The sequence below is a fragment of the Cervus canadensis genome, chromosome 11 (genome assembly GCF_019320065.1).
Source record: "Cervus canadensis isolate Bull #8, Minnesota chromosome 11, ASM1932006v1, whole genome shotgun sequence".
NCBI lineage: Eukaryota > Metazoa > Chordata > Mammalia > Artiodactyla > Cervidae > Cervus > Cervus canadensis.
Window position 1 is genome coordinate 594,696 of NC_057396.1, and position 12,773 is coordinate 607,468.

The following is a 12,773-nucleotide window of genomic DNA, read 5'->3' on the forward strand; positions in this document are numbered from 1 at the left end:
GCTCTCCTGTGATATTCGCTCAGTCCTTTGTTCTGTGAGCGAGCCTGGCAGGACCTTAGGTTAGAGCTTTTCACGGGAAAATTCTCTCTTTCCTTCTTCTTCTTTTTTTTTTTTTTCCTCTCTGGCTATCCCTCAGTTTGGATTGCTATCTCATGTTAGCTGCCTCAGATTGCCCTCAGGTCATTCGAGCCGGTCCTTACCCTAAGCAATACAGCCCATGCCTCCCCATTCAGTCCCTGCTTGCTGGTGGCAGACGCGAGTGTCTGGGAAACTTTTTCTCTGGGAGTTGTAGTTAGACCTGTAATCTGTGGGTTTTATTTATTTATTTTTTCCTCCCAGTTATGTTGCCTTCTGAGATTCCAAAACTCCCCACAGACCCGCCAGTGAGAGGGTCTCCTGGTGTTTGGAAACTTCTCTTTTAAGACTCCCTCCCCGGGACAGGTCTCCATCTCTAACTCTTTCTCTCTTTTTATCTTTTATATTTTGTCCTACCTCCTTTTGAAGATAATGGGCTGCCTTTCTGGGTGCCTGGTGTCATCTGCCAGCGTTCAGAAGTTGTTTTGTGGTATTCGCTCAGAGTTCAAATGATCTTTTGATGAATTTGTGGGAAAGAAAGTGGTCTCCCCATACTATTCCTCTGCCATCTTAGGACCCCTCCCAGTCTCTTCAAGAATGAAAAGGGAGAGTGCCAAAATCAAGTAAGTCAGAAATGAAAAAGGAGAAGTGACAATTAATACCACAGAGGTATTAATACAAGGGATCATAAGAGACTACTATGAGCAACTACACACTAATAAATGGACACCCTAGAAGAGCTGGACAAATTCTTAGAAAGGCACAATCTCCTAAGTTTGAAACAGGAAGAAATAGAAAACAAGAACAGGATAATTACTAGTACCAAAACTGAATTAATACTTTAGTAACCCTCAAAATCCAGGACCAGATGACTTCACAGAGGAATTTTACCAAACATTTAGAGAAAAAAATTCTCTACCCTTCTGAAAATAGTTCAAAAAATTTCAGAGGAAGGAATGTTTCTGAAATCATTCTAGGAGGTTACCATCACTCTGATACTAAAACCAGAAAAATAACACACAAAATACAAAAGTACAGGCAAGTATAACATGGATATAAAAATCCTCAAGAAAATCCTAGCAAATTGAATTCAGCAGTGCATTAAAAGTGTTATATGCCATGATCAAGTGGGATTTGTCCTAGGTAGACAAATATTTTTCAGTATCTGCAAATTAACATACCACATTAACAAACTGAATGGTAAAACCATTTGATCAACTAAATACATGCATAAAAAGCCTGTGATAAAATTTCACACCAATTTATAATAAAAACTCCAGAAAATGGACATAAAAGGAACATAACTCAAGATAGTAAATGTCATATATGAGAAACCCACAGCTGACATCATACCCAAGGATGTATGATTGAGCATGCCCTATAAGATCAGGAAGAAGACAAAGATGCCTAGTCTCTCCACTTCTATTCAACATAGTTTTGGAAGTCATAGCCATGCCAATCAGAGAAGAAGAACAAATAAAAGGAAACCATATTGGAAAAGAAGAACAAAAACAATCACTATTAGAACAAAAAACTTTACAATTTGCATGGAAACACAAAAGATCAAAAATAGGCAAAGCTATCTTGCAAAAGAAAAATAGAGCTGGAGGAGTCAGCTGACTTCAGAATATACTGCAAAGCTACATCCATCAAAACAGTATGGTACTGGCACAAAAACTGAAATATAGATTATTGGAATAGGACAGAAAGTCCAGAGATATACCCAAACAACTATGGTCACCTAGTTGACAAAGGAGGCAAGAATATAAAATGGAAAAAAGTCAGTCTTTTCAATAAGTGGTGCTAGGAAAACTAGACTGCTACATGTAAAGAATGAAATTAGAACACTCCATAATGGCATACGTAAATATAAAATCAAAATGGATTAAAGACCACATGTAAGCCTGGATTGTTAAAAATCTTACATAAAAAAGTAGGCAGAACACTTTTTGACATAAACCACAGCAAGATCTTTTTTGATCCACCTCCTAGAGTAATGAAAATAAAAACGGAAATAAACAAAGGGGACTAATTAAGCATCAAAACTTTTGCACAGTGAAGTAAACCTTAGGCAAAAGAAAACAATAACCCACAGAATGTGAGAAATATTTGCAAATGACAAGGTATTAATATCCAAAATATAAAAACTGCTTATGGAGCTCAACATCAAAAGAGCAAACAAACTAAACAAAAAATGGGACAGGAAACCACAATATTTTGTAAATCATGAACCTTCAATTAAAAAAATAAAGTGTCAAAATAAAAAGGCAGAAGATATTTCTCCAAAATAGACATACAGATGGCATAATGTACATTAAAAGATGCTTGACATTGCTAATTATTAGAGAAATGCAAATTAAAACTATAATGCAGTATGATCTCACACAGGTCAGAATGCCCATTATCAAAAATTCTACAAACAAGAGAAGCTGGAGAGGATGTGGAGAAATGGAAATGTGGAAAATGAAAGCCCCCCACACTTTGGTGCTAACGTAACTTGGTACAGCCATTATGGTGAACAGTAATGAGGTTCCTCAATAAAATAAAAATAGAGCTAGCATATGAACCAGCCATTCCACTCCTGGGCATATATCTGCAGAAATCCAAAATTTGAAAAGATATGTGCACCCCAATATTCATCGTGGCACTATCCAGGACATGGAAGCAACCTACATGTCCATTTATGGAGGAAAGGATAAAGATGATGTGGTACGTATATACAATGGAGTATTGCTCAGTCATAAAAGAGCAATAAAGCCCTTTGTGGCAACATGGATGGACCTAGACACTGTCATACGGAATGAAGTAAGTCAGGCAATGAAGGGGAAATATCATATCTTACTTATGTGTAATCTAAAAAATATGGTACAAATGAAATTATTTACCAAACAGAAATAGAGTCACAGACGTAGAGAACAAACTTATGGTTAGCAGAACAGGGGGAGAGAAGAGGAAGGATAAATTGGGAGATTGGGATTGATATATACATATATACATATATGTATATGTATATACATATATACATACTGTGCATATCACTCAGTCATGTCTGACTCTTTGTGACCCCTTGGACTGTAACCCTCCAGGCTACTCTGCCCATGGGATTTCCCAGGCAAGAATACTGGAGTGGGTTGCCATTTCCTACTCCAGGGGATTTTCTCGACCCAGGGATTGAACTCATGTCTCTTGTGTTTTCTGCATTGCAGGCAGATTCTTTACCATGGTGCCACATGGGAAGCCCCATATGCACACTACCATATATAAGTTGATAATTAATAAGGACCTACTGTATAGCACTGGGAACTTTAATCAATATTCTGCAATGGCCTTTATGGGAAAATAATCTAACATCAAGTAGATATACATATATGTATAACAGATTCACTTTGCTGTACTCCTGAAATCCTAACGCATATTGTATATCATTTATAATCCAATAAAAAATGAAGAAAATTGAAATGTATTTCTTTCTTTAAAAAGATCTTTAAAAGATAGGAAAAAAAAAAAAAAAAACTATTGCTGTTTGCAGATTACATGATACTATGCACAGAAAAATCCTAAAGACACCACCAGAAAACTACTAGAGCTCATCAGTGAATTCAGTGATGTAGCAAATTGAAAATTAATATGCATAAATCTGTGCATTTCTATATGCTAACAATGAACGATCAGGAAGAGAAATTAAGGAAAGAATCCTATTTACCACTGCATCAAAAAGAGTAAAATACCTATGGCTAAAACTACACAAGGAGGCTGAGACTCCTGTACTCCAAAAAGTATAAGATGCTTATGAAAGAAATTGAAGACAACACAAACAGATAGAAAGATATATCGTGTTCTTGGATTGGAAGCATCAATTCTCTTAACATGAGTATATTACCCAAGACAATGTACAGATTCAATGCCATCCCAATCAAATTACCAATGGTGCTTTTCATATAACTAGAACAAACAAGTTTTCAATTTGTATGGAAACACAAAACACCACAAGTAGTCAAAAAAATTCTGAGAAAAATGAATAAAGTTGGAGGGATCATGTTCTCTGACTTCAGACTATACTACAGTGCTACAATAGTCAATGGTACTGGCAGAAAAACAGACACATAGATAAACGGAACAGTATAGAAATCCCAGAAATAAACCCTTGAATCTATGGTCAATTTATCTATGACGATGGGAGCAAGAATCCAGCTACAGGCAAAAGCACATTCTCTAGTACTACACATAAAAATAAACTCAAAATGAATTACAAATTTAAATGTAACACCAGATACTATAAAACTTCTAGAGGGAAACATATTTAGATCACTCTTTGATACCAATTGCAGCAATATTTTTTTGAATCTATTTTTTTTTTAGATGTACAGAAATAAAAACAAAAATAAAAAAAAAATGGGGCCTAAACAAACCTAAAAGTTTTTGTGCAGCAAAGAAAACCATAATCAACACAAATCAGATGAAGTATAGAATGGGAGAAACTATTTGTAAATGATGAACCAATGAGGGATTAGTTTCCAAAATATCCAAAATGGCCTACACAGCTCAATATAAACTAAGCCCCCTGACTTATTTTCCCTAACTATAAACCCCTTTAAAGAGATGATGTAGGCATAGTACTTAAAAATGAGTGAAAGCTGCTCAGTCATGTCCAACTCTTTGTGACCCCATGGACTGTAGCACGCCAGGCTCCTCTGTCCATGAAATTCTCCAGGCAAGAATACTGGAGTTGGTTGCTATTTCCTTCTTCAGGTGATCTTCTCGACCCAGGGATTGAACCAGGGTCTCCTGAATTGCAGGTACCCTCTTTTCCATCTGAACCATGAGGGAAGTCCATAATATTTAGTAAGAATCTAGCAATTTTAGCAGTTGTTACATTTTCTAGCTGGGAACTATAGAAATGGAAAGAATTCAGAAAGGACATCAGTTCAGTTCAGTACAGTTCAGTCTCTCAGTCATGTCCGACTCTTTGCAAACCCATGAACCCCAGCACGCCAGGCCTCTCTGTCCATCACCAACTCCTGGAGTTTACTCAAACTCATGTCCATCGAGTCGGTGATGCCATCCAGCCATCTCATCCTCTGTCGTCCCCTTCTCCTCCTGCCCCCAATCCCTCCCAGCATCAGGGTCTTTTCCAATGAGTCAACTCTTTGCATGAGGTGGCCAAAGTATTGGAGTTTCAGCTTCAGCATCAGTCCTTCCAATGAACACCCAGGACTGATCTCCTTTAGGATGGACAGGTTGGACTTCCTTGCAGTCCAAGGGACTCTCAAGAGTCTTCTCCAACACCACAGTTCAAAAGCATCAATTTTTTGGTGCTCAGCTCTCCTTATAGTCCAACTCTCACATCCATACATGACCACTGGAAAAACCATAACCTTGACTAGACGGACCTTTGTTGGCAATGTAATGTCTCTGCTTTTTAATATGTTATTTAGGTTGGTCATAACTTTCCTTCCAAGGAGTAAGAGTCTTTTAATTTCATGGCTGCAGTCACCATCTGCAGTGATTTTGGAGCCCCGCTCCCCCCAAAAAAATAAAGTCTGACACTGTTTCCACTGTTTCCCCATCTATTTTCCATGAAGTGATGGGACCAGATGTCACAATCTTGGTTTTCTGAATGTTGAGCTTTAAACCAACTTTTTCACTCTCCTCTTTCACTTTCATCAAGAGGCTTGTTAGTTCCTCCTCACTTTCTGCCATAAGGGTGGTGTCATCTGCATATCTGAGGTTATTGATATTTCTCCCAGCAATCTTGATTCCAGCTTGTGCTTCTTCCAGCCCAGCATTTCTTATGATGTACTCTGCATACAAGTTAAATAAGCAGGGTGACAATATATAGCCTTGATGTACTCCTTTTCCTATTTGGAACCATCTGTTGTTCCATGTCCAGTTCTAACTGTTGCTTCCTGACATGCATATGGGTTTCTCAAGACATAACATGGGTCTATTTTATGTTTGTCTGTCTTTTGTTTCTCAATTGCAAAGTTTTTGAAAAATCAAAATTTTATATAGAAGGACATGCTACTTGAAGAGGCAGATTATGACTCTGAAGTTATATAGTAGAGAGAAAATACAGCAGGAGCTGCCAAACTTCTGAGCTGGTCTCAGATTACCCACTAATTAGTTATTAGATAAGTCACAAATCACTCTGGACATGTTTTCTTTTTTAGAAAATGGAGATTAAAAGATACCATCTTGAGTATGGCATGAGAGCTATGCCACAGAGCCACTGAGCAGACAACCTACAAATTGGAGAACAATTATACCAAAAAAGTTGTCACACTGTTGTGAAAGTTCTAGGTCCCACAACAAATTTTCCAACCTGGGGATCTGGCAAAGGGACTGAGAATCCCCAGGGAATTTGGCTTTTAAGGCCAGTGGTACTTGATTACAGAAGTTCCACAGCATGGGGGAAACAGACTCTTGGAGGGCACAAGCAAAACCTTTTGTGTACCAGGACCCAGGAGAAAGGAGCAATGACTCCACAAGAGACTGAGTCAGTGAGTGCCCTGGAGTCTTCCCTGTGAGTGCGCAGGAGTCACCAGAGGAGGCATGGGTCAACAGTGGCCTGCTGTGGGGTTAGGGGCACCAAATAAAACAGTTTTGGAATAAGTATTTTGAAGGAGGTATCCATTACTGCCATTACCCTTAGCCCCACCTATCAACAGAAAACTGGATTAAAGATTTACTAAGCATGGCCCTGCATATCAGAGGAAGACACAGGTTCCCCCACAGCCAGTCCCCCCCATCAGGAAGCTTTCAGAAGGCTCTCATCCTTATCCATCAAAGGGTAGACAAAATGGAAACCACAATTACAGAAAACTAACCAAATTGATCACTTGGATCACAGCCTTGTATAACTCAATGAAACTATGAGCCATGCTGTGTAGGGCCACCAAAGACAGAGGTCATGGTGGAGAGTTCTGACAAAATGTGGTCCACTGGAGAAGGGAACTGCAAACGACTTCAGTATTCTTGACTTGAGAACCCCATGAACAGTATGAAGAGGCAAAAAGATATGACACTGAAAGAAGAACTCCCCAGGTCGGTAGGTGCCCAATATGCTGCTGAAGCAGAGTGCAGAAATACCTCCAGAAAGAATGAAGAAACTGAGCAAAAGCAAAAACAACACACAGTTGTGGATATGACTGGTGATGGAAATAAAGTCTGATGTTGTAAAGAACAATATTGCATAGGAACCTGGAATGCTAAGTCCATGAATCAAGGCAACTGGAAGTGGTCAAACAGGAGATGGCAAGAGTGAACATCAAATTTTAGGAATCAGTGAACTAAAATGGATCAGAATGGGCAAATTTAATTCAGATGATCATTGTGTCTACTACTGTGGGCAAGAATCCCTTAGAAGAAATGAGCAGCCCTCATACTCAACAAGAGAGTCCAAAATGCAGTACTTGGTTGCAATCTCAAATATGACAAAATGATCTTTGTTCATTTCCAAGGCAAACCATTCAATATCACAGTAACCCAAGTCTATGTTCACTCTACTAATACTGAAGAATCTGAAGTTGAATGGTTTTATGAAGGCCTACAAGGTGTTCTAGAACTAACACCAAAGAAAGATGTAATTTTCATCACAGAAGACTGGAATGCAAAAGTAGGAAGTCAAGAGATACCTGGAGTAACAGGCAGATTTGGCCCTGGAGTACAAAATGAAGCAGGGCAAAGATTAACAGTTTTGCCATGAGAATGCATTGATCATGGCAAACACCCTCTTCCAGCAGCACAAGAGAAGACTCTACACATGGACATCACCAGATGGTCAATACTGAAATCAGATTAATTATATTCTTTGCAGGCGAAGTTGGTGAAGATCTATAGAGTCAGCAAAAACAAGACCAGGAGCTGCCTATAGCTCAGATCATGAACTCTGTATTGCAAAATTCAGACTTAAATTGAAGAAACTAGGGAAAACCACTAGACCATTCAGGTATGATCTAAATAAATCCCTTATGATTATACAGTGAAAGTGATAAATGGATTCAAGGGATTAGATCTGATAGATAGAGTGCCTGAAGAACTAAGGATGGAGGTTTGTAACATTGTACAGGAGGCGGTGATCAAAACCATCCCCAAGAAGATGAAATGCAAAAAGGCAAAATGGTTGTCTAAGGAGGCCTTATAAATAGCTGAGGAAAGAAGAGAAGCTAACGGCAAAAGAGAAAAGGAAAGAGATACCCATCTGAATGCAGAGTTCCAAAGAATGGCAAGGAGATAAGAAAGCCTTCCTAAGTGATCAATGCAAAGAAATAGAGAAAAACAATAGAATGAGAAAGACTAGCGAGCTCTTCAAGAAAATTAGAGATACCAAGGGAACATTTCATGCAAATATGGGCACAATAAAGGACGGAAACTGTATGGACTTAACATAAGCAGAAGATATTAAGAAGAGGTGGCAAGAATACACAGAAGAATGATACAAAAAAGATCTTAATGACCCAGATAACCATGATGGTGTAATCACTCACCTATAGCCAGACATCCTGTAGTCCAAAGTTAAGTGGGCCTTAGGAAGCATCACTATGAACAAAGCTAGTGGAGATGATGGAATCCCAGCTGAGCTATTTCAAATTCTTCAAGATGGTACTGGGAAAGGGTTGTACTCAATATACCAGCAAATTTGGGGAATGCAGCAGTGACCACAGGACTGGAAAAGGTCAGTTTTCATTCCAATCCCAAAGAAAGGCAATGCTAAAGGATGCTCAAAGTACGACACACTTGCACTCATCTCACACACTAGCAAAATAATGCTCAAAATTCTACAAGCTAGGCTTCAGCTGTACAAGAACTGTGAACTTCCAGATGTTCAAGAAGGATTTAGAAAAGGCAGAGGAACCAGAGATCAAATTGCCAACATCTATTGGATCATAGAAAAAGCAAGAGAATTCCAGAAAAAAAAAACAAAACAAAACAAAACAAAAAAAACCATTTACTTCTGCCTCATTGACTACGCTAAGCCTTTGACTGTGTGGATTACAACAATCTGTGGGAAATTCTTAAAGCAATGGGAATACTAGGCCACCTTACCTACCTCCTCAGAAACCTGTATGGTCAAGAAACTGTTGGTCAAGAACCAACAGTTAGAGCTGGACATGTAACACGGACTGGTTCCAAATTGGGAAAGGAGTATGTCAAGGCTGTATATTGTCACCTTGCTTATTTAACTTATGTGCAGAGTACATCATGAGAAATGCTGGGCTGGATGAATCACAAGCTGGATGAAGGACAGGGTGGAAGCAAGATTGCAAGGAGAAATATCAATAACTTCACATATGCAGATGACACTGCCGTTATGGCAGAAAGCAAAGAGGAACTAGAGAGCCTCTTGATCAAGGTGAAAGAGGAGAGTGCAAAAGCTGGCTTAAACCTCAACGTTCAAAAAACTAAGATCATGGCATCTGGTCCCATCACTTCATGGCAAATAGATGGGGAAACATTGGAAACAGTTTTCTTGGGCTCCAAAATGACTGCAGCCATGAAATTAAAAGATGCTTGCTTATTGGAAGAAAAGTCATGACAAACCTCAACAGCATATTAGAAAGCAGAGACATTACTTTGCTGACAAAGTCCATATGGTCAAAGCTATGATTTTTCCAGTAGTCATGTATGGATGTGAGAGTTGGACTATAAAGAAAGCTGAGTGCAGAAGAATTGATGCTTTTGAACTGTGGTGTTGGAGAAGACTCTTGAGAGTCCCTTGGACTGTAAGGAGATCCAACCAGTCCATCCTAAAGGAAATCATCCCTGAATATTCATGAGAAGGACTGATGCTTAAGCTGAAGCTCCAACATTTTGGCCACCTGATGTGAAGAGCCTTATTGGAAAAGACCCTGATGCTGGGAAAGACTGAAGGCAGGAGGAGAAGCAGACAACAGAGGATGAGATGCTTGGATGGCATCACCAACCCAATGGACATGAATCTGAGCATACTCCAGGGGATGGTGATGGACAGAGAAGCCTGACTTGCTGTAGTCTATGGGGTCCAAAGAGTCGGACAGGACTTAGGAACTGAACAACAATAATAGCAACAGTATGAGTGTAAAACTCATAGAAAAAAGGAAATGTTGACCCCTAACATTGTCAGGGAAGAGTTCGTTTTAAAGGGTAATAAGAGTATGTCATAAGGACAAGACAAGCAGGAAGCAGTACATGTGCTAAGGAAAAGGAAATAGCGTGTGCAAAGGCAAAAAGGGAGACTGATAACAGCACTGATACAGTCAAGTACAGTTAAGAACATATATATGTTCACTGGCTTTTTATCTTAAGTTATGTTTGGAAAGGAGAAGGCAATGGCAACCCACTCCAGTACTCTTGCCTGGAAAATCCCATGGACGGAGGAGCCTGGTAGGCTACAGTCCAAAGGGTTGTGAAGAGTTGGACACAACTGAGCAACTTTGCTTTCACTTTTCAGTTTCATGCATTGGAGAAGGAAATGGCAACCCACTCCAGTATTCTTGCCTGGAGAATCCCAGGGACAGAGAAGCCTGGTGGGCTGCCATCTATGGGGTCGCACAGAGTTGGACACGACTGAAGCAACTTAGCAGCAGCAGCAGCGGCATGTTTGGAAGAGCAGGAAAAGTGGTTTTTTTGGTTAAATAATACAGAATGAAATAGATTCTAGTTAACAATTATATTTCCATTCTGAAATTTTTGATAAGCTATGGCCAGGCACAGTCTAGTACAGCATTTTCTGAGAAATATAATGCTATCCACATATATACATTTAAATTTCTTATTAGACTCATTTTAAAAAGTAAAAAAAAATTCAAAGGTATAATTAATTTTAATAATATATTTGCTTAACATAATTATGCAATATATTATAATTCCAACTTTTCAATATAATCAATATAAAATGATCAGTGTGATATTTTACATTTTATGTTAGATCTTCAAAATCATGTATATATTTTAAACTTAGAGCACATCTCAATTTAGTTATTCTTTATCAGCAATATTCAATCTGTACTTATATATCAAAAAGGTTATAATTGAAAAAGTAGATTCACATCACTCGTTTCCCAAACATACTTAGACATTATGCATTAACTGAATTGAGTATCAGTTTTTACATTAAAATTAAATACAATTAAAATTCAGTTACTCAGTTGTAGTAGCCAAATCTCAAGGGCTCATCTATCAAGTGGCTCCTGCTGCAGAACAAACACAGTTCTAAAATAAGTATTAGGTCAATTTTTTAGCCTGAAATTACTATCTCAAAAATCAAGCTCGCAAGGAGACTATCAGGTTAGTAACTGGGGTGCTAATATTAATGTTAGGCATTTTGGATTACCTTTCATCTCTCCCTTGTTGATCTGTGTCTACTCAGACAAGATACAGATGTGAACAAAAAAAGAGAAGGTATCTGGAAAAGATCTCTCAATCAGCAAAGAGACTGAGGTAATCGGAGGAAGCTTAAAGACTTCATGACATAAACGTAGAAAGTTCTTAATACTTACTGACTTACTAGGCCTTAACCCTTTCACTTATGTAAATAAATAGGTTTACATAGTAGACAGACTCTGAAAAGGACAGAAAGAGTCTGGTCATAATAAGGATGCATAATTCTTTTGCCTTCTCACTACACTCACACAGAAAATGACCACTACAAACAAAACCTCAAACTATAAAACACAAGATGTCATATTTTTTCAAAAACAAAACTGTTTACATTTCAAAAGAGCATTATTTCATAAGTACTTCTATTTTATGGAAGAGAATTCCTTAAGGAATATTGAGCAAGTATTCACAATTCACCCAGAATATTCCTTTATTTATTTACCAAAAGTCTTTTGAGTGCCTATTATATTTTAGGCACTGAAAAGAAATTTCAGCAGTGGATAAGGAAGACCTACCCATCTGGAATATGTGATAAAAGCTGTCAGAGGAAAGCATTCTGAAGTAGGTTTGGCTGATTTACCAAATAAAAATACAGGATGTCAAATATTACATAGGATACAGTTATACTGAAAATTATTTGTTACATATCTGAACTACAAATTTAGTTGAGTATCCTGTCTTTTATCTGGTAAACCTACATTAGAGGGACAATTTGTAAGTGGAGATAGGGTGAATGGAGAGAAAGGAAGGCTTACTTGGAAAATAATTTCTAAAACAAATTCTGGGCATAGCAGGGAATAGGCAGGGAGAAATCATTCTGGGTAGAAACAAAGCAATGCAAACTAAAAGTTTCAAGGCTTTTAAGTTAAGTCCAGGAACTGAAAGAAGCCAAAGTAATTGGGGTAAGGAAGAAGGTAAATGAAAGAGGGGTAATGTTGATGAAAGATGAAGCCTGAGAAAAAAATAGAAGACACTCTTGTAAAGAGTTTGTACTTTATCATGAGTATGGTTCCACTAGAGATCTGTAAGCAGCTCAGACCTGTCTTAGCTCAGTACGAAGAATAGACTACAGTCCTCTTGGCAGTATGATTGACAGCCCAGTAAAGATGCTACTGCTGTAACTGAGGATTTCAATGGAGGCCTGAACAAAGGCAATGAAAGACAGACCCATTAGTAACACCAGAACTAGAACTTGAGATGGCAGCTAAAGCCTCGGCAATTGCAAAGGGGATAGAGAAGAGAACTGAGAGGGAGGAAAACCAGGGGAAGCATTATGGAAATCAAATAAAGAAAGGTCAACAAGTCAAATATTTCATTTTATTTATTTTTTCGAGTTTTTT